This window comes from Miniopterus natalensis, chromosome 5 (assembly GCF_054644295.1).
Source record: "Miniopterus natalensis isolate mMinNat1 chromosome 5, mMinNat1.hap1, whole genome shotgun sequence".
Taxonomy (NCBI): domain Eukaryota; kingdom Metazoa; phylum Chordata; class Mammalia; order Chiroptera; family Miniopteridae; genus Miniopterus; species Miniopterus natalensis.
In genome coordinates, this window is record NC_142085.1 from 38,822,435 (window position 1) to 38,843,071 (window position 20,637).

A 20,637-nucleotide genomic window follows, 5' to 3' on the forward strand; every position below is an offset into this window, starting at 1 on the left:
ATGCCATTTCAGCAAAGCAAGGAAATGTCTGCGAACTATAATTGCTCCCTGAAAACGTGTTTTATTATTAGCACAATTTCTCAAGAAAGCTGTAAAGGATAGAAACTGTGCTTAGGGAGTTAATAAAACAATACTACTGTTTCCCTAGCCAGTTTTTCCAGGTGTAGTGCCTGCCCCTTGCAAACAAACCTACAGTTTCAGAGTAGACCGAATCGTGGGCATGTGTCAGTGGTCAAACCCAGAGAAATGGAGGCTCATCCAAGAGAAACAAGATTAAAAATTCAGCAAGAGAGAGAAATCTGGGCGTGTGCCAGGCCACTTTTCATCAGCATGTCTGTTGGAGAGGAAACATTTCCCAGTGGCCTGCCTCCTTCCTTTTTCTTTAGGAATGAGCTCAACTACCTTGTTCCCAGGTGTGGTTACAAAGGAACTGCTTTAGGTACCGAGCAGCATTATTAAATGACGCTGTTTGTTCAAAGGTAACTCAGATGCCTGCCGCCTCAAGTCAATCCCAGTGAAAAACCAATCCCAGCGCATTTCTCTGCAGGCCACATGGGGGCTTGGTGGGAGTGATTCTCCTGATGGCGCAGGACCCGGGTCAGGAGGGCAGGGCAGACGTGGTGGGGAGGAAGGGCACTGTTACCTGTGCTTCCCTCTCCTAGGGAAATAGCAGTATTTCCGGAGCTCCTTAGAAGCTGCTCTCATTCATTTATTTTCCATTTGCGCGGCCTCCAACTCCAGCTGCGGACGCTGAAGGCCGGACGGCGGGCGGAGTGGGCATAACGCCAGCAGAGGGCGCCCCAGCCAGCAGCGAGGCGGCTGCCACCTGTCCCAGGACGGGCACGCCTCCGCTTTCCGTCGCAAGGCCTGTTCTCAGCTGGGTGCTGCATGGCTTTAGCTGATAAACCTCCCCTATTAGGCAGGACCATTTGGAAGCCAGGGACACTGAAAACACACCGGGCTCAAGCGCTTTGCGCTAAGCGATGTTTACAGAGGGAAAAAAAAAAAAAAAAGCCTGGTGAGTCATCTTTTATTTTTAAATGGGAACTACCAAGAATTCATAGGTACACATTGCAACTCTATGCATTTAAATCGACCAAACATTAAATATTAATGTGTTCAGAGGATGAAGTGGGAACATAATGCTCCCTACCTAAAACCTGTAATAGAGTGATTTCAAAAGTCTCAGGAGGAAGTGGGGAATTAGGAAGATATTTTGCCTCAGCTATTTCATTTTTCTCCACCTGGGTAACGGGGATTGCTCGGCATTCAGAGGGAACAGGGACCACAAAGGCCACCATCAGCAATCATGAATTACGGCAACCCACTGCAAGTGTCAAATTGGCAATAGGCCATGACACAGGCTGTAGCCTAAAATCAAGGAAAGGAAACAGGGCTCAAGGAAAGAGCAAAAGAAGAGCCATGATACTGGTGGAGAATTCGAGAATGGTCGTGTTATTCTCTGAATGCTCTGCCACTCTCCTTCCAGTGGGTGTGATGCTCAAATTTCTTTAAAGTTGTGTCATCGCACACCTTTGCAGAGTCCCTCAACTTGGTGTCATTAGCAAGCGGGATAAGCATGCCTCCTGCGCATTCATTCGAGTGATGTAAATACTGAACAGAAAGGAACTTATTGGCCTGTATGTAGGAATCTTCCTCTGGGGTGGCACTGTTTCATGAATCAGAATTCCTTGACGTAGTTATTAAACAAAATATCAGTCCTGCTAATTGCTTTAATCAACTCACACATGTGTTGTGTATAGGACCAAGACTTGCCAAGTGATTTTCTGAATAAAGACACTGCCGTTTTTAAGGAGGCAGGAGTGTACAGTGCTTAAGCACAGACTTTCAAGCTAGCTGGCCTGGGTTTGACTCTTGGCGCAACAGCGTACTATTGGCTGTATGTCCTTGAGCAAGTTACTTAACTTCTTTGTGCATTAGTTTATCAGCAAAGTGGAGATAATAATAGTGTACACCTTGTAGGGTTTCTGTGCTGATAACATGAGTCAGGGACAGGGGTGTATCCCTAGAACGGCGCTGAGTCCATAGTCAGTGATGTCCAAGTGTTCACAGTTACTATTGTCATTGTCATCTCCATGGAGCTTTCCTCCCCAACAAGTCGTGAGCCCATCATGACTTGTTGATATTTAATCTGTGGTGACACCCAAATTTCACCACGCACAAAATAGGGTTTAAAAATCAATTCTAGAATTTTTCTGCAAATCATCTGTGTTGAACCATCCCTCTTAGAGCACAGGTTATATACGCTTGGAAATGCTCAATGGACAAAAAAATGTATGAATAGAAGAGATCTAAACTATGCGTTTTCTCGAATATAGCATTAGTTATGCTGAAAGGGTTTTTTTCTATCAGTAGCTAAAGCTGTCACAGTTGGGGAAAAGCAAGTGGCTCTGTCACTTCACTGTATGCCCTTGAGTAGGTTATGTAACCTCTCTGAGCCTCAAGTTTAATTTTTACCTTCTCCTTATGACATAGGGATGAAAATATAAATTTAATATATTCATTTATTCATAGGCAGTATACTGATCACCTAATATGTATCTTGTATAAGTTCTAGAGCTATATTATTCAATGTGAATGAAGCAAGGTCTTTGCTGTGACAATAAGCAGATGTAAAGCATCTCATATATTAAGTAATGAAAAGTCCTATCGAAATATAAAGCAGAATAAGGGGCTAAAGAGTGATATGGAGCAAGGGGGCAGCAGATATGACAGCTTTTCTAATAGTTAATGTTCACATATTTGAACATTCTTACTGTCAATTTTTACTAGAATTGAAAGGTGAGGAAAGCTCTTCTAAAACTGTTCACAGGCACATGAGGCTCTTCACCAAGTGTCGTTTTCTTTCCCCCACCCTGGAGATCCCACAGCATAACTTGTGCTGTGCTGGGAGCCAGGCCAGGGGAGCTTTTGGAGGATGGCTGCTCACCTCCATGTTAGAAGCATGGATGACCATGTCCTAAGGAAAAGGGCATTTGTCCATGTTTTCATGGCTTTCATATCTCTTCATGGGAAAAAGAAGATGATTATTGTAATTATTTCAGCAATGAATTGTTTGCTCTGAAATCACTCAAAATAAACTTAATACTGGCACTACCTGTATTTTCCATGTAGACACTTTTATTTTCACCTTGAACCTGGATTGCTTTTGTTTCTACCCTTAGCACTTTCTCCAGAGAAGTCCAGATGCCCTTTAGCTTTTTCCCTTCTTGTAGCTTAGAAAGAGCACACTGCTACTAGAGACTGTGGCAACTGAAAGTTCTTTTCGGGCTATTTGAAATACTAAATAAAAACTGCAGGAAACTCGGCAACTTCTGCACAGCAAATGTGATCTTAATGTGGAAGCTGTTGTTCATGGGGCAAATCCCCATGCAACACACTTGGATTTGTTCCTCAACAAGTGTCAGCAAGGCGCCGAAAGGATTTCTAGGCTGAGCTCTGGTCAGAACTTGTATGGTTTTGGGTTCTCGAGGACTCCAAATTGTCCACAGCTGGTTCAGAAGACCCCAGCTGACTGTTCCTCCCAACACTTGTGGGAATTTCATCTTTTTGCCGAGCCCTTGTTCTTTTCCAGCTGAAGACCTCTTGATGCCCAAATCTAAAGTGGAAATTGGACAGGGAGATTGGACCTGAATTAAAGTGTTTTCTTTATTTTCCTTCTCAAATGGGGTTGTCTGAATTTCAAATCATATTAATTTGCTTACTCTGGCTGAACGTCTTATTCCTTTTGTTGATTGATTCTTGATATTAGATTATAGTTTGAATTAATATTGTTTCCAATGATCTCCAAAGAGAACCTTGGAAATAATTTGCTTAGTTTTCAGGGAATATTCTGAATTTCCCTTTCAAATTTATGAGCCTTGTCAATATTATCCAGAACTTGGATGTCTGAGCAGGCCTCCCATGTAGTGCATTCTTCTGGTTTTGACCTTTGAGTATGCTATGTGAATAGATCCTTGATTTTTAGATTTGACACAACCACTAAACCCCATATTGACACAATATTTCTTATGCATACAGTTGAACAGATAAATTAGATAAAATAATTGTTGCGGGCTTTATAAAAGTTAAAGTTCTCTTCTGTAGAAGAAATGTTTTAAAACACTTTTAGGTCTTCCTTAAATTTGAGCAAGAGTTGAATAACTCATCGCTACCACTAGGCTACTTACTGGGTGCCTCCAGGTTGGTTTTGTAAGTGGTTTCTATTTTGACTTTCAAAAATGCGAGTGGGAAGAGGGAGAGTAAATAGTCATCATTTGTTCTCTTCCAGGATCAGATTACACGATAGTTGCTAAGGTGATGTCCTCTACACAGAGTATGTACCTTCATGTGTAAATAAAGATTTTTAAATCTCCGTAGATGCATCCTGGGTCGGAAAGATAGAAGATTTATGATCTTGGTTTCTCACAAAAGGTACTGGCAAGCTTGTGGGTAATAGGGATGGAAACAGTGAAACAGACCTCCTACCATAGTCAATCAGATAAAAAAAAAGGGGGGAGTTAATTGATGCCTAGCACCCAAGGTACAAAAAAACAAAGCTAAGTGGAAAATGCCTCAGGAGGCACATTGTGTCTACCAGTGCATACTGGGATATTGTTTGCTTCTCTTTAGTGAATTTCCCATTAACTTTATCACATGTTCATAAACCTCTTTCTCCTTATTGAGAACTGTCAATTTACTCCATTCCATACATAATCATTTGGTTCTTTGGTTAGTGCTCCAAGAGACACAGAAGGTTCTGATCGTGATCTCAGCAATGCCTCTCTTGCTAGTCCTGAGTATCAGTGGTGTTGAGAGAGAGAAACTGGAGATGGAATTTGCAGGGGATTTTCTTTTCTTTCTTGTTCTAGAACGGCTACAATGAGGAAAAGATAAAACAGCAACTCCTGTTCAGGGCATTGCCAGTTTCTCCTGTGGTGGAAAAGTGCTTCCAAAAGTCAGGGACAGAGGGAGATCTGATGCTTTACATCTGCTCCTTGTTAAACTTCCCTTAATTTCAACCTGAGCAGTCTCTGTACTCTGTCCCTTGTTTGCACTCAGAAAAAAGCTCTTGTAAAAATGTTTAACCTACAAACTTTATAGGAATGAAAAATGCTAGAGACAAGCAAAAAGGACCTTAACTCTGTTAGTGCCCACCACCCTATGGCTTCAGGGGCTTCTTGTAGAGGGTTACTTTAGAAGTTCAAGTACACAGATTGAGAAATAGCTTTTGGAACCTATTCTTAAATAGATTACAAGTAAACTATATAACAAGTAAAATTCTTGAGTATTGTTAAATTACTTGACCTAGATATAATGTATAAGAAATTTATAAAAGTTATTTCTCCATTTCTCACTGTAACCTCTTTTCAAGTTTCTTCATTTAATTTATTCTTATAATTGGAGAAATGAGAAATTTTCTTATTCTGTTAGAATGTCTATGAGATGATAAAGAGAAAATAAGTTAATCAAATGGAAGAATTTGCAGAGAGATATTAGGTTCAGAAATAAATTATTTCAACATGTGAGGTTTTTATTGAGCTGCCAAAGAAAATCCATGCAGTAGGTCACAAGAATAGAATCAGTAGCTGGTAAGCTTAAGTTTCTTGGTTTAGAAAAACTTAAGATGAGTGTTCACATATTACATTTTCTCAGAAGTTGAGTGGTTTGGAATAGAATATATACTTATGAGTATAAATTCAGAAAAAAGATTTTGTTGAACTTGATTAGAAGTAAATTTAACAATTATTAATCTTTGTCTTTAATAATGACACATTATATTTGACTATATTTCAGTTTAATATTTTAAATTACAAATACTGGGCTAGAAGAAAGCAAATTGAGTTATAGTTCTGATTCAGTCACTGACAAGTAATGTAATTTTGGAAAAATTTGTTTAAATTTTAGGGGCCTCAGCTTACCAAAGGTGAAAATTGTAATGTTTAATTAAATACTTTCTAACCTTTCAGCTTAAAGATTCATTCCAAGCAAAGTGGAGATATTTTGAGCATCGTATCAGGCCTGTACTTTGCTTCTCAATAAGATTTGGTTAGAAATGGTACCACATTTCTGGATGCTTTGTAGTTATTAGAAATCTGTGCTGTCACACAAGTAAACTTTTATTCCTTAAACAAAAGTTTCAAGACTGCCGGTGCTATGAACAAGTTGGGTGAACGAATGTAAGGATGTTCAAGAACTTAGTGAGAACTTCAACAGCATGAAAAAGGGCATGAAAACCATTAAACACTCAGAAATGAAGGACACACTAACTGAAATAAAGAATAAATTACAGGAAATCAACAGTAGAGTGGGTGAAGTAGAGAATAAAATCAGTGCTTTGGAATATAAGGAAGCAGAAAACATTTAATTAGAACAGAAAAAAATGCCAAAGCCCAAAAATGAAAATAGTTTAAGGAGCCTCTGGGACAACCTCACGCATACCAACATTTGCATCATGGAGGTACCAGAAGGAAAAGAGAGAGAGCAAGAAATTGAAAACATACTTGAAAAAATAATGATGAAAAACTTTCTTAATCTAGTAAAGGAAATAGACATATAAGTCCAGGAAGCACAGAGTCCCGAGCAAGATTAACCCAAAGAGGCCCACACCAAGACACATCATAATTAAAATGTAAAAGGTTAAAGACAGAGAAAGAATCTTAAGAGCAGCAAGAGAAATACGGTTAGTTACCTACAAGGGATCTCCCATAGACGGTCCGCTGGTTTCTCAACAGAAACTTTGCAGGCCAGAAGGGATTGACACAAAATACTCAACATGATGAAAAGCAAGGACCTACAACCAAGATTACTCTACCCAGCAAAGCTATCATTTAGCATTGAAGGAGAGATAAAGAGCTTTGCAGACAAGAAAAAACTAACAGAGTTCATCACCACCAAACCAGAATTATATGAAATGTTAAATTTCTTTATGAAGAAGAAAAAGATCAAACATATGAACAATAGGATGGCAATAACTACATATTTATCAGCAATTACTTTAAATGTGAATAGATTAAGTGCTCCAATCAAAAGACATAGGATGGCTGAATGGATTAAAAATCAAGACCCTTATCTATGCTGCCTACAAGAGCCTCACTTCAGATCGAAAGACACACACACAGGCTGAAAGTAAAGGAGTGGAAAAAGATATATCATGAAAATGGAAACAAAACAAAACAAAAAAGCTTAGGTAGCAATACCTATACCAGGTAAAACATGCTTTATCATTATAATTATTATTTATTATTTTTTAATCTTCACCAGAGGATGTTTTTATTGATTTTAGAGAGAGGTAGGGAGGGAGAAAGAAAGAAAGAGATACATTGATGTGAGAGAGAAACATCTATTGGTTTCCTTCCATAGGCGCCTTAACCGGGGATCGAACCTGCAACCTAGGTATGTGTTCTGACTGGGAATTGAACCTGCATCCTTTTGGTGTATGGGATGATCCTTCAACCAACTGAGACACCTGACCAGGGCTGGACAAAATAGACTTTAAAACAAAGGCTATAACAAGAGACAAAGAAAGAACCCAGCAACTGCACTTCTGGGTATTTATCCAAAGAAACTCACAACACTAAATTGAAAAAGCATATACATTCATATATTTATTGCTGCACTATTTACAATAGCAAAGATGTGGAAGCAACCCAAGTGTTCATCAACAGATGAATGCATAAAGAAGTGGTGCATATATATACAATAGGATATGATTCAGCTATAAAAAAGAATGCAATATTGCCATTGGCAACAACATGTATGGACCTAGACAGTATTAGTGAAATACTGTCAGACAGAAAAAGACAAATACCAGATGATTTAATTTATTTATCGAATCTAAAAAAAGAAAATAGACAAACAAGCGGAACAGAAACAGACTCACAGATACAGAAAACATTTTGATGGTTTTCAGATGGAAGAGGGGTTGGGTGATAGGTGAAAAAGGTGAAGGAATTTAGAAGTACAAATTGGTAGTTGCAGAATAGTCATGGGGATGCAGAGCACAGCACAAGGAATCTAGTCAATAATACTGTAATAATTATATATGGTGTTAGATGGGTATTAGATTTATAGAGCAGATCATTTTGTAAGTTATATAAATGTCTAATCATGGGACTATACACCTGAAACTAATATAATATTGTACATCAACTGCAATTTAAAAATTAAAAAAATAAGGTGGGTGAACTAAAATTTGCATGCTACAAACTCAAATGACTTCTCAAGTTCTTCCAGGAAAAATTTTTTTCCTTTGTAGGCAATAAACCCTTTCTGTGTGAGTCTGAATTAAGCGATAATTTTTGTTCTTGTTATAGATTTCTCAAAATTAGTTCTGAAAATACAATAGGCTTAGAGGACATATAATAAAATAACATTAAAAAGCTTCATTAAGTTGATCATGGTAACTAAGGACCAAAAAAGAAAGAAAAGAAACCTCATGATCAATAACAAGGCACACTTTTTAACACTTTTTTGAATCATAGGCCATAGAGAGAAAAGCTTTGAAAACCCCTTTACAGTCTCACACAATAATAGGCGTTTGTGTACACATTCATTCACATACAATCTCAAAGGCAAAATAATTTCTTTCTTTGGAGGGTTTTTTTGAGGCTCAGTAGGCCATCTCTAAGTTTCACTGCTGCATTAGGGAGAACTAGGGTAGATAGTGACAACTCTTTTTATCCAAATAAGGAAAGAGCATAATGGCATAGATAAAACAAGATTTGTGGGTAATGCTCAAATAATTTCTATTTGATCTTGTAATACTTCTTTTGCCTTGTGCTAATGTTGAAATCTGTGCTTTCTGAGAACACACCAGTTGTTGCTTAGCCATATTTGTGGTAAGTTGCCAGCTTGAATTTAAAACAGGCTGTGGATGGTCTACAAAGTCTATGCAATATATGTGGATAATTATGAGCTTTCAACAGGTTTTTATGTATTAATAAGCATTTATTCCAAGGAGAAATCTGAGCACATTTTAAAACGTACAGTAATTTTCACATAGATAGTAACATTTTACCATAGCATGTGTACGGATATCGAAGGGTGGCTTCAAAAATCCTTTCAGATTTTTCAGATCTTCTTTATCTAGAGGTACATTCTGCTCTGAAATAACATGGGACAGAACAAAACAAAATGTTTGGCTTCTCTCCCCCACCCACCTTTACTTTTCTCTTCATTTCTCTGTGGTCACTTTCTCATCTCAAATTCTGAAGACTATTTTGGTGAGGGTCTCACTCAGTGTGCTGTTCTGAAGAATTCTTGGTGGGCACCCTCAAGTAATGCTGAGTCTGATTCTTATTAAGGTCATAGCTGAGCAAAATTTTTAAAGAATGAAACGATTTGTAAAGTTTTAGTTTGCTAATGCCTGTATCAATCATTCATTGTCACAACCACATTCTCCAGTAGATATTATTAACAGTTTTTTATGAAGTATAAATCAGGACCTGAGGTGGTTGAGCAAATTGTCCCATGCCACTGAGGTTGCAGGTGGCAGAGCCAGGTCCAACTATCTGCACATCTACATTCCCGTTATATATCTTTAGTTTCAGCTTCAAGCAGTGTTTAGGGGTATAGTGGATGCTTAATTAATATTTAGTGAAAGTCATTTGAAGGATATATTTAATTTCAAAACTGCACTAGTTTACTGATGTGGCATCTAGCCAAATATTGCCATTCATCACCCTCTGGTCTGGACTAGATATCGAGCTTCTATGCTCTTTGAAGCAGAGTGATGGACTTGACAACCCCAGCTGGAAAATTCATGTCCTGGAACCTACAAAACTGAATGACTTCCTCACTAATAAGCATCCTTTGAAGTTCTAAAAACAATGATTTAAGACATCCACATATGCTTTTTAGATAGTGACATGTCTGTTAATTGAATAATAGAAGATAGGTTTAAAAATATACTAAAAAGTAGCCAAGCCATTCATATCCTGGTATTACATAATCTTAAAAATATTTTGTGAGAAATATCTTGAAGAATTAGAAAATATGAAATGTTGATATTTTAAAAAACATCAACCTTTTTCCCCCCACTGATGATTTTTAAATCCTGCAAAACATTAAAGTAATTGCAACCAGCTTTCATTATCAGTGAAAATTCAAAGCAGCATTCTTACATCTGATATTTAGTTCAGCTTTATAATAGTGCTATATTAGAAAGTTTTTGAGTGACTTCTTGTTATGTTTTAAAGACAAAGACCCATCAATAATGCTACAATTATTTTTAATATAATAAGCTTATTTATCCCTGGTTGTCTCTATTAGAAGTTCAACTCTTAAATCCCCTGAATTTTTCAATGTTTGTGTAGATAATGGCACATACACTGAGGAAGTTACCAGGCTTGGGTTTCTTGAACATGCTGAATCCTTTGTCACATTCTTCTTGTCTTGGTTGTTGGTTGGATTATAAAAGCAAAAACAAAAACCACAGGTGACAGATTTTTTATTATTCTATTGCTGTTTAATTGCATTACTTTGTTTAAATTTTTGCTCCTTAATTCATGAATGTGGCGAAATCCTTGCCTGAAAGGCTTAATGGTTAGAAATACAATTGAGAACAAAATGTCTATGAAAATCTGCATTTATGATTCATAGTGCTGGTGTTCACTATCATCATTTTCCTCCCCTTGGATGGTCATCGCAGGAGGCAGAGTTACGGAATGGGTATCCAAAATTGAGCTTATTGTCTTCTAAACTAGGAACAAGTGCCAGATCTGCCTTTGAGATTCCGGAATAAGCTTGAAAGCTAGGAATCCATTCACATTTGCTCCAGACTGGAGGGCACACTAGCAAATGTTTATGGCTTATGTTGCTTGCCCTGTCTCTTCCTCTAAATACAACTCTTGTCATAGAAAGCCTCCCTAGACATTCCGGGTTTTTCTCAAATGCCACTGTTAAGGTTTGTGAAGCCGGAGAGCAGGGATTAAGAGGCAGTCACAGGTGTAGCATAGGTAACGACGTTGCTCTGCTGTGTTTTGGGGAAAGAGGGACAGGGTGATTAAGAACACCTCATATATTATGCATGGGACTCAATACACAAGCTATGTTGTGTCATGATGTGCCCTGTGGTGCTGTGCTTAAGATAAACCTGCACAAACCCTGTAAAGAAAGTTAGTTCATAGGATGATGGTCTGACTTTTGGTGGGCTTTGCTTGAAGAAGAGTGAATGAACTATTTGGGGGGAAATGCCAAACCTGGCAATCAGTCTTCCTCTAGACTGTGCAGATGCAAGCTCCTGCACAACTGGGGCTCAGGTAATCCTAGGTTGCTTAGGTTCTTTCCTTTTAAACTCTTTCCAGGGTTCTTGGAGACCTACCATGGTGATTGGATAAGCGGTCCTTGGTATTATCATTCATTGTTTCTATAAAGTCAGTTTTGTTTAAAATTCCCTCTCCTGGCCAAAGACAAATCAGAGTTTTGTGGAACCCACTAACAAATTTTGGAGCCCTCTTTAAGAAAAAGAAAAAGATTAGGAACATAGGTGACTATTTGTTTAGCAGAAGAAAAGAAAGAACATTTAAAAAGCTGGTCATTATCACAAACATAAAATTCAGGAAAATAACACAACATTTGTATTAATAAATTGACGTTTCTACAATTTCCCCCCTTTATTATTTTTGGCTGCATAATCTCTTATTGTCTCTTTTTTTAAAAGACTTTTTTTTTTCAGAGCACAAACATTTTCACTGTATGTCATGGACAAAAAGTGAGCCTCATCCCCACACCCAGGTGTCAAGATAGCTGGGAATGTAGTCTCTTGTCTTGAGTTATAAGATACCCAACAGAAAAATGAAGATGCTGAGGATAGGTGGGGGGAGAAGAAGGGGACACATGTTTTTGTAGGCAACTGGCAGTCATTGTCACAGCCTACGTCTGAGTTTGAGCTGACTGCAGAGGGGATTAAACAGCATTTCTTGTTGTCAATCATAAATTACAAGAAGGACCAGCATGGTCAAAAGGTAGCATTTATTCTTTCTTTTCAGGCTTCCTTACATACCCCACAATTTGCTCAAACTTATCTCTTCTTCCGCCTCCAGTGATTCCATGTAGCCTGCTATATTTGAAAGGTGACACAAACTGCTAAGGTCCCACAGTGTGTGCCCGAGCTTTCTCCCCCTTCCTTTTGCAGTCCAGGTTGATCTCCTTCTTTTCAGGGCAGTGACTACCAGATTACTCAGACTGATTAGTCAGCCCTGCTCCCTGATCTCACATCCTTCCCCCTCCTCCCAACTGCAATTAATGACAGAGTCCTGGGACTCCCACTTTGTCTGTCTTGCAACCACCACACGTAATTAGTTTCCCATTCACACCTTCCTTCTTGCTTCCACTCTATTCCTGCTGCTTGAAGTATTACTCCTTCAATAGCAGTGACTAACATTATTAGTGGTCTAACAAAGTGCTTCCTTATGCTTTTATTTCATTCGTACCTCACAATCACCTTGCCCCCTTTTTTCTTAAATTTTCACTAAGGCGTATGTTTTAGAGGGTAGTGATTAAACAAATCCATATGGATAAATGGGGGAGCTGTTCCTCCAGCCCAGATCTCCTAACCCATGTTCTTTCTACCACCCTGTGCTATAAGTTGCAGCTCTAATATATTGCCTCCAGTAGCAGCAGTTCAAGTGATGAAAAGTCCTGGATTAGTGGGTGCATGAGAAGGTGGCCTATAATATGCACTTAATTGAAATAGAGATCGTGGGGCCTAAATAGGTAGAGCGGGTCCATGCTTTAAAGTAGGAACAAACAGTGGCTCTCAGATATCCATATTGAAGGACATGGGGACTCCAGAATATTCTTTTACTAAAGTATTCCTCAATTGGGCAGTGTGGACAGGACAAACATTGTGGAGGTTCACACATAATGAACAGCTGCAACAGCAAATCCGGTTTTCCTCTGGAGTGTTTTATCAGAGCTCGCGTGCTCCTGGCTTAGTGCTAAACGCTTCGCTAGGGGAAGCAGTCCATGAGTAGAAGCAACCATGCAGATCAGACAATTAACTTCCTCTCCAGTGGATCAGGGCCTCACAGAAGGGCCTCAGATAAAAGAGGAAGCTGCAGGCAGAAAACCCTGAGCTCTGGAGGCTGGCTGAAACAGAAAGGAAAACAGCTAGTAGCAACGTAATAACTTTTCCCAAGGGAGAGTCCAGTTAGGCAGCTTTTTAGTGAATGTGAGGAGCACAGCACTCATTAGTTCAGACCAAGTTTTCAGCTTCTAAGCTTTGGCTCCTGAAATTATTTCTTGATTTTCTTTGAAGTCGCTGAAATCTACCATAAAACTCCATATTCGAGTTTCTGTTTTACTTTCGCCACCACACAGGCCACAGTCACACGTAGACATATTTGCCTCATTTACACTCAACGTTTCATCAGGAACCTACGATTTTACTTTCGCGTCCAGGCAGCGGGATGGCGAGTGGTTCAAAGAAGAGGTCTTGGCCCCCCTGGAAACATACAGACCTGTAGGGGTCCCTCATATTTGACCCTTGTGCCGTTCGCTCTTCTGTAAAATGTGTTTAATCATCAGTGTGATTTGTGCGGACTAAAGATTACAGATAACTTGCTTTTGTTACGCATTCATGCGTTCATTCATTCAATCAGATATCTCAAAAGGTATTTACGGAGGGCACTGACAGCCTGCCAGGCGCTGTGCCACTCGCTGGGGACACAGCAGCAAGGGCAGCAATCGCTGCCCTCAACAGAATAGCGCCTGCACCACATTGAAAGAGCAGGCGTCACATCTTTGTTTTCCGTAAACTTCAGCCATACTCACAAATGAGAAACTTGCTTTACCATTGGACCAAAGGTGTGTTGCTTGACTTCCTCTTGTTAAAAATTTTTTAAAATATTTGTTCTTCTCAAGGTTCGCTCCCTTTCCATTGCCCAAAACTCTCCGTCACTCTTGATTGTGTGTACCCAACCTGCTTCTCTTATTTATTCTACCATTGTGGCTCCTGTAGGCATCGGGACTCCTTAGACATTTGGACTTAAATCCCGAAAACTTAGAAAGTTGTGAAGGGAGTAAAAATGAGAAAATAGGTTTTGGGCTCCAGAGAAGTGTAGGTACAGAAGCTCGGAAGTTCAGGGATTTGTTTCTTAACCACAAACTGGAACAAGACTCCCCTGTAGCCTAAGGGAGAAAGAGGAGTGAACACTTTGTGGGCCTCAGAGCAGTGGCAACTTTGCTTCCTGGGAGGGGTAGCAAGAGCACAGAGGACAGTGGCTTTGTGGGGCCTTTAGTCAGACTGCCTGTCCGAGGGTCACAGGAGATTCCCACAGTAATAGCATTTCTAGGAAGCAGCAGATAAGGGCTGTGGAACAAGGCCCATGACTTCCTATGACTTATATGGATTGATGACTGGTATTTGAAGACCACAAAGCACTGAACTCCATGCCTGGATCTAGTCTATGCCCCCTGAACTACCATATCAAAACTCTGGGGTCAGGGGGTGCGCTTCACAAATAAATGAGGTTGCATTTTCCCAGCTAGTGTAGCACTTGGATTTGGCAATAAAGTTGATTACAGATTATCGGGAAATAGATGTTTTTTCGTACGCTTCAGTTAGTGGACTGAGATTCACACCTGTTTTGCTCACTTATAGAAGGAAGCTGGAGTAGAGTAGAGGAAGGGAGGCCTGGAGGAAGATACTATTTTATGGTACAGGACAATTTTTCCTTATAATCTGTTTTAGTTGCTGTTATTGCATCAAGGGCTTGGTCTGTGACCTCTCTTTGCCTTGTTTTCCTTGTAGTTCTTTCATTTTTCTACTGTCTTCTTCATTCTCATATTCTTGGTTAAATTTGAGAGTAGCCCCTTGTTTCTCAGGCCTCACAGGCTCAACTCCTTTCCATAGCTTTCTTTCCTGGCTCCTCTGCTCACTCACCCCACGCTGGCCTCCAAGCTGCTCCAAGGTGCTCCCTCTCAAACCAGAGGTGTCCAAAGTGTGGTCATTAGACCAGCACCCGCAGCAGCCCCTAGAGAATTGCTAGGAATGCAAATTCTCAGGCCCATCCCAGACCTAGTGAATCAGAAAGCAATGGGTGGAACCCAGCAGTCTACTTTTTAACAAACCCTCAGGGGATTTGGGTGCTAGCTCAAGTCTGAGAAACACTGCTGGGAAAGGAAGTACTTTAAGAATGCAGTGTCCTATGGCAGGCACTAAGAGGAGGGTCCCTGGTGGGTAAGAGTGCAGCTGTCCTTTATAAAAAACGTATACACTCAAGCACATGATTAAATCTTCAAGCTGTGCTGTATAAATTGCAGTTATTTTTTTCTACACTTACACCAAAGTTTAATGTTTTGACCTGTGGGCAACTTTTCAGGAGAATCCTAAAGTCTAGAGACTTTATTTTTAGCCCTCTTTGTCATATTGTTTAAGTTAATTGATTTTTCATTGCAACATGATGTTATTTGGTTGTCTTATAATTGTCTCCCCCCCAAAAATAAAGAAAAAAAAGTGACTTTGTGAAAAACATGTGGAATGTCAGATGGTAATTATCATGCTGTTTATAAAACTCCTCATAGAAAGGCGTGCAGAAAGATGAGATTTTAAAAAACTGAAACCTAGACAAATTTAGTATTTCTAAGCGGAGAATCAGTAATCAGCAGCACTTTTTAGCTTCTGTGTTTCCATAACATGCAGAGTTGCTACCTACTCCTTTGCATTTTCAGTCAGCAGTCTGACATGAATGGAGTGCCTCCGTTTATCTCAGCCAGGAACGTATTGGCTTTGCATTACAAAGGGGAAATATAAATGTAGGTCTTTCTAACATGACCTCAACCACAATGTTAGAAAATTGCTAAGTGTTAGAAATCTCAAGTCCAGTGTTGGCAGAGGGGAAAGTTTCACAATTTGTGATGCATAGCGTCAAGTCCCTCAACTCTGTTTTTAATAAACCAAATCGAAATGGTGGAGCCAGTGAAATCTCTATTTAAAAATACAGGACCATCAAACCTCCAGGGTCATTAATTTGAAAGAATGTAACTATCAGTATAGATGACAAAGCATCAATAGTGAACATCCTGAAAACTGAAAATAAAATTCCCAGTGGGTTAATTCCTGATTGAAAAAAACCTGCTTCCTGAATTCTCTGAGAATACTGAATATTTAAAAATGCACTTAAGATAGTACTACCTCTTTAAACTTATTGTGAAAAAATTTCACTCCTATGTTATAGGGAGCTCATTTCTGTAGGCCTTTTTTTTTTTTTTTTGTAGCAATAACCACCTATTCAGAACCATTTCCATACTGATGTGAATTTTATTTTAAACTAGTGATGCTGTTTTATATTAGCATTCACTGGCTTATGTCTTCTCCCTTCATTGCCTTGAGGGAAAGGCAGTATTTAGTCATCAAATTTTTGTTTTAAAACAAAGGATGAGGTTGTTGGTCTGGGGTAGTGAGAGATTTACTTTATTATCAGAATCCGTTTGTTCTGAAGCAGTTTGTCCAAAAGGGAGCCAAGTAGAAACATTCATGTTTTAATCAGGAGAAAAGTAAATATTGTTTGTGTTTGAATAAATATACTAAGGGAAAAAATAAGGCATTTTAAAATCAAGAGCATTTGTGTTTATTTTTTTTCCTTATGATATTTGCCAGCATGAGTAATTAATTGTTAGATGTTAAATCAAGTTCAATTTTCAATTTGACATTGTCTCTCCCTTTCTTCTCCCTCCTTCCCCTCTTCTGCCCTCCCCTCCCCAATCTTATACTACTTTGACATCTGGTATATTTATTTGGGTTATGTGAGCATCATTAAATTAAACATGTATTTTTGACTTAACTGCTATGTGGGTAAATATAGGTTGGTATGGAGATGTGAAATGGAAGGGAATGGGCTCCTGTGGATGAACAGAAGCCCAAAGCTCAAGGCTAACAATTTATTGGTGACATAGACATGGACACAAAGAATTATAATGCAAGGCAGAACATGCCATGATAAAACTGCAAACACAGTTTAGTGGCATCATTGCATAGGACAAGAGAGAATTCATATTTGTTTTTATAGAAGAGATAGCTTTGAGCTGGACCTTATTGTATAAATAATATTTGAAAGGTGAGGATGGAAGGAAATGCCATTCCCTGTGAAGGTAATAGAGGTGGGAAACTTGACTTCAGACAGAAATGCATATGTCATGAATAATGGTTATGGAACAATGAATTATATAAAGAAAATCAGACTACAACAAAGACTAATAAAGGGGTTAAAAAGAAAAACCAAAATGAAGTGTTTGGCAGAATGCCTCAGAGATGGAAATCATGGAATAGAGATGGCCAGTTACACCCTCCCACCCATCTCCTCCACCCCAATAACAATTGGGCTATTTTAGTTGAAAAATATATTGTCTAACCTAGAAGCCAAAAAGCAGAGAGAATAGGGTAGTGAGTACCAGCAGCAGTGCGTTATATAAATCTGTCCATAAAACAAAAAAGCGTCTAAAAATTTCAAGCCACTATTAATTAATCGAATAATCAGTCAGTAATTATAAATGCTCCAGACAGTATTTTTCCAAAGTAGTTCAGTTAAGGTTTAACATTTCACAAGCAAAATAGCCAGGTTACTGAGGCAAATTTTAGAATTAAAGGTACTGGATATTTTTAATCTTGCAGACCCAGCCTATATAAAAAGAATCCTGGCCAGTGAGTTGGCTGGAATTATTGTTAAACAAAAGCCATAGCACTTTGTCATGGGGTTGAATTTAGTTTTCCTACCACATTTTTTTTTTCAAGTGAGTCACTAGAACAACATCCTGACCCCACAATATGTTACTAACGAAAGCACATCTTTATTTTTCTCTGGTTTCTCTCTGCAGCCAAGCAAGTCTTTGGCCATATTATATTCATAACCAAGAAATCCCCAAATACCAAGCAGCATACCAGCATGGGCTATGGATTCAGGACAGATTTAAATCCTGGAAGAAAGTCTTAATCACCTCCTCTTTCTTGGGCATATTCTAAAGCAAAACATGATTTCACTGACCCATGTCGGATTTAACACTTTGTTTTGTGGAAACAGAGAGGAATCTCCAGCAGGTCTTATTTGTCAATGGTGGCTGTTTAAAGAGCATGAAACAGGAAACTGCACTTTGCAGTGTGCAGAAATGAGTCTTTGGCCTTAGTGTAGTCTCATCTAAGACTCTGAAAGCCAGCATTCCTGCTGAGGCTTACCCTGAGTGTTTACATGATCAGATTAAACTATTTCCCTTTTCCAAATCAGCTCTGTCATTTAAGAGGTCAATAAATAGTATTGACCTTTAGCAGTGGACATTGCAATGATCAAAAAATTAGGTAAGGGTACCTAACAGGTGGAGACCCATTTATCATTATCTAACACTCTGGGTCTCTATACACATAGGCAGAGGCAGGGTATTTTCGTTGACTTAAATCCTAAACTGCAGCAATATAGTCTCCGCTACAGTGAGCTCCTGAGCAGCCACTGACGACAAGGATAAGACTGACAGCAACGCCAGATGTGTTTGAACTAGGAAAGGGTGTGGCTTTGCACGCACATTCACAATCATCCCTTGAAAAGCCTGGAGCTTGCACAAGAGCAGATGTGGGCTTTTGTTGTATTTCAAACGATAGTTTTGTTCTGCTCTGAATAGCAAGACAAGAAATTCTCTGAGTCCTTAGACTGAAGGAAGGCATAAATTATGATCATGTTTTCCATACTGTAATATCTCCTGAAGAGAGAAACTAATGATCCAAAATAGCTTATGGTGAGAAAATGGCATTTTCAGCTACATTATTGACATAGTAAACATCTTTCATCTACTGTTAAGTCAGGCTAGAATTAAAATGCAACATCTGGAGAAAACATTCAAGAATATCCTAGGTTATTTCTTTTTCTGGTACTATTACGCTCACTTTGTTTTTAAAACTTTCATCGCTGCTATCCTCTGATCCTCCAGAGGATATGTTTTTTCATTTTCCTACTTTTAGAAAGGAGAAATTCTTAACCAATGTTGACAGTGGAAGCTCGTTGGAAGTCGTTTTGGTTCACCCTTTTCTAAAACGACTGGGAGAGCTGGATTCTCAGATCCACAAAACTTAAGTTGTCCTTCATGCTTTGTTTCCTGATATTTTAGTATAGAGCTCTGGTGCTCAAATGACATGGACTTAGGTTCAAACCTGATACTATCATGTTCTAATTGTGTAAACATGGGCAACTTATTGTTGGAAGACAGTTCTCCATGATTCTCCTGTGTGTCTTCACATCTTTTAAGTAGATGCACTGACTGCCTTTGTTTTAGACTTTGTTTCAAGCATGTTTGTGTAGTAAATATCCTACAAAGAAAAAGACAGTATCTCCTTTCAGAGCAAAGGGCAGGTATGCTTAGTGTCTGTTATAAAAATTACTGTAACACATTGTAAAGCTCCTCTAACACAACCTGTTGCATATATGGGTATTACCTGACTCTCTCCATTGTTGCAAATAGGGATGGGGATTCAGGAAATTGGCAAAAGAAAAGCTGATACTCTGGTTACTGCCACTGCTATGAGTAATAGTCTTTTGTCTCTGACCCAGGAGTCTTGTGCCTTCTGCAAGCATGGCTGAAGCTGTGACAGGCTAAATTTCTTTCTTTCTTTATTTTTTTAAAATATATCTTTATTGATTTCAGAGAGAGGAAAGGAAAGGGAGAGAGATAGAAACATCAATGATGAGAGAGTCATTGATAGGCTAGCCCACAACCCGGGCATGTGCCCTTACCGGGAATCGAACCCTGATTGCCTGGATCCTAGGTCAATGCTCAACCACTGAGCCATGCCCAGCCAGGCAACTTACTAACTTTCAAGTATGATACAATATCAGACCTTTGGAAGTTTTTGACACTTATTTGACAGTATTTATCCTCAGTTTTCTCATCTGTAAAGTAGACTTTAAAAATAGTGCTAACAGAAATGAAGGCTACACTAACTGAAATGAAGAATAATTTATAGGGAATCAACAGTAGAGTAGAGGAGGCCAAGAATATAATCAACAATTTGGAATATGAGGGAGCAAAAACACCCAATCAGAAGAGCAAAAAGAAAAAATAAAGAAGAATAAAAAAGAATAAAAAATTATGAAGCTAGTGTAAGGAGCCTTTGGGACAACTTCAGGCATACCAATATTCAAGTCATGGGGGTAACAGAAGGAGAAAAAGGGGAGCAAGAAATTGAAAACCTATTTGAAAAAATAATGACAGAAAACTTCCCCTACCTGCTGAAAGAAATAGACTTACAAGTCTAGAAAGACCAGAGAGTCCTAGACAAAAGGAACCCAAAGAGGCCCACACCAAGACACATAATAATTAAAATGCCAAAGGTTAAAGACAAAGAGAGAATCTTAAAAGCAGCAAGAGAAAAGCAGTTAGTTACCTACAAAGGAGCTCCCATACAACTGTCAGCTGATTTCTCAACAGAAACTTTGCAGGCTAGAAGGGATTGGCAAGAAATATTCAAAGTATGAAAAGCAAAGACCTATAACCAAGATCACTCTACCCAGAAAAGCTATCATTTAGAATTGAAGGTCAAATAAAGAACTTCCCAGACAAGAAAAAGCTAAAGGAGTTCATCACTGCCAAACCAATATATGAAATGTTGAAGGGTCTTTTTTAAGAAGAAGCTAGCGAACAAAATAAACTGATGAA